The sequence below is a fragment of the Osmia lignaria genome, unplaced genomic scaffold (assembly GCF_051020975.1).
Source record: "Osmia lignaria lignaria isolate PbOS001 unplaced genomic scaffold, iyOsmLign1 scaffold0013, whole genome shotgun sequence".
NCBI lineage: Eukaryota > Metazoa > Arthropoda > Insecta > Hymenoptera > Megachilidae > Osmia > Osmia lignaria.
Window position 1 is genome coordinate 4407551 of NW_027478167.1, and position 3287 is coordinate 4410837.

Here is a 3287-nt window from a genome sequence, read left to right on the forward strand (position 1 = left end):
ATATTTCGAGATATTTCTTCTTCTTGTTGTTCTTCTTCTGCACAGCTAAACTGGAAGTGGCATTTCCAGCTCGCAATAGTGCAGAGTTATCTCAAAGAAAGGGGCCACGGTGTTTCTGAATCTCTATTATGTTGGTGCGGCTTCGGAACTTTTAAATATCTCGATATATCTCGAAAACTACGCTTCTGATCAAAAAATATCATAGAACATAAATTGTAGGAAACATAATTCTCTACAAAAAAGGTCTCTTAACATTTTGCCATAGCTCGCTTCGTTTCCGAGATATTTGCAGATACAGCTCAAAGGAACGGGCCTGACGGACATATTTCGAGATATTTCTTCTTCTTGTTGTTCTTCTTTTGCACAGCTAAGCTGGAAGTGGCATTTGCAGCTCGCAATAGTGCAGAGTTATCTCAAAGAAAGGGGCCACGGTGTTTCTGAATCTCTATTATGTTGGTGCGGCTTCGGAACTTTTAAATATCTTGATATATCTCGAGAACTACGCATCTGATCAAAAAATATCATAGAACATAAAAAGTAGGAAACTTAATTCTCTACAAAAAAGGTCTCTTAACATTTTGCCATAGCTCGCTTCGTTTTCGAGATATTTGCAGATTTATCTCAAGGGAAGGGGCCTGACGGACATATTTCGAGATATTTCTTCTTCTTGTTGTTCTTCTTCTGCACAGCTAAGCTGGAAGTGGCATTTGCAGCTCGCAATAGTGCAGAGTTATCTCAGAGAAAGGGGCCACGGTGTTTCTGTATCTCTATTATGTTGGTGCGGCTTCGGAACTTTTAAATATCTTGATATATCTCGAGAACTACGCATCTGATCAAAAAATATCATAGAACATAAATTGTAGGAAACATAATTCTCTACAAAAAACGTCTCTTAACATTTTGATATAGCTCGCTTCGTTTCCGAGATATTTGCAGATTCAGCTCAAAGGAACGGGCCTGACGGACATATTTCGAGATATTTCTTCTTCTTGTTGTTCTTCTTTTGCACAGCTAAGCTGGAAGTGGCATTTGCAGCTCGCAATAGTGCAGAGTTATCTCAAAGAAAGGGGCCACGGTGTTTCTGAATCTCTATTATGTTGGTGCGGCTTCGGAACTTTTAAATATCTTGATATATCCCGAGAACTACGCATCTGATCAAAAAATATCATAGAACATAAAAAGTAGGAAACTTAATTCTCTACAAAAAAGGTCTCTTAACATTTTGCCATAGCTCGCTTCGTTTCCGAGATATTTGCAGATTTATCTCAAGGGAAGGGGCCTGACGGACATATTTCGAGATATTTCTTCTTCTTGTTGTTCTTCTTCTGCACAGCTAAACTGGAAGTGGCATCTCCAGCTCGCAATAGTGCAGAGTTATCTCAAAGAAAGGGGCCACGGTGTTTCTGAATCTCTATTATGTTGGTGCGGCTTCGGAACTTTTAAATATCTCGATATATCTCGAAAACTACGCTTCTGATCAAAAAATATCATACAACATAAATTGTAGGAAACATAATTCTCTACAAAAAAGGTCTCTTAACATTTTGCCATAGCTCGCTTCGTTTCCGAGATATTTGCAGATTCAGCTCAAAGGAACGGGCCTGACGGACATATTTCGAGATATTTCTTCTTCTTGTTGTTCTTCTTCTGCACAGCTAAACTGGAAGTGGCATTTCCAGCTCGCAATAGTGCAGAGTTATCTCAAAGAAAGGGGCCACGGTGTTTCTGAATCTCTATTATGTTGGTGCGGCTTCGGAACTTTTAAATATCTCGATATATCTCGAAAACTACGCTTCTGATCAAAAAATATCATAGAACATAAATTGTAGGAAACATAATTCTCTACAAAAAACGTCTCTTAACATTTTGCCATAGCTCGCTTCGTTTCCGAGATATTTGCAGATACAGCTCAAAGGAACGGGCCTGACGGACATATTTCGAGATATTTCTTCTTCTTGTTGTTCTTCTTTTGCACAGCTAAGCTGGAAGTGGCATTTGCAGCTCGCAATAGTGCAGAGTTATCTCAAAGAAAGGGGCCACGGTGTTTCTGAATCTCTATTATGTTGGTGCGGCTTCGGAACTTTTAAATATCTTGATATATCTCGAGAACTACGCATCTGATCAAAAAATATCATAGAACATAAAAAGTAGGAAACTTAATTCTCTACAAAAAAGGTCTCTTAACATTTTGCCATAGCTCGCTTCGTTTTCGAGATATTTGCAGATTTATCTCAAGGGAAGGGGCCTGACGGACATATTTCGAGATATTTCTTCTTCTTGTTGTTCTTCTTTTGCACAGCTAAACTGGAAGTGGCATTTGCAGCTCGCAATAGTGCAGAGTTATCTCAAAGAAAGGGGCCACGGTGTTTCTGAATCTCTATTATGTTGGTGCGGCTTCGGAACTTTTAAATATCTTGATATATCTCGAGAACTACGCATCTGATCAAAAAATATCATAGAACATAAAAAGTAGGAAACTTAATTCTCTACAAAAAAGGTCTCTTAACATTTTGCCATAGCTCGCTTCGTTTCCGAGATATTTGCAGATTTATCTCAAGGGAAGGGGCCTGACGGACATATTTCGAGATATTTCTTCTTCTTGTTGTTCTTCTTCTGCACAGCTAAACTGGAAGTGGCATTTCCAGCTCGCAATAGTGCAGAGTTATCTCAAAGAAAGGGGCCACGGTGTTTCTGAATCTCTATTATGTTGGTGCGGCTTCGGAACTTTTAAATATCTCGATATATCTCGAAAACTACGCTTCTGATCAAAAAATATCATACAACATAAATTGTAGGAAACATAATTCTCTACAAAAAAGGTCTCTTAACATTTTGCCATAGCTCGCTTCGTTTCCGAGATATTTGCAGATATATCTCAAGGGAAGGGGCCTGACGGACATATTTCGAGATATTTCTTCTTCTTGTTGTTCTTCTTCTGCACAGCTAAACTGGAAGTGGCATTTCCAGCTCGCAATAGTGCAGAGTTATCTCAAAGAAAGGGGCCACGGTGTTTCTGTATCTCTATTATGTTGGTGCGGCTTCGGAACTTTTAAATATCTTGATATATCTCGAGAACTACGCATCTGATCAAAAAATATCGTGGAACATAAAAAGTAGGAAACTTAATTCTCTACAAAAAAGGTCTCTTAACATTATGCCATAGCTCGCTTCGTTTCCGAGATATTTGCAGATATATCTCAAGGGAAGGGGCCTGACGGACATATTTCGAGATATTTCTTCTTCTTGTTGTTCTTCTTCTGCACAGCTAAGCTAGAAGTGGCATTTGC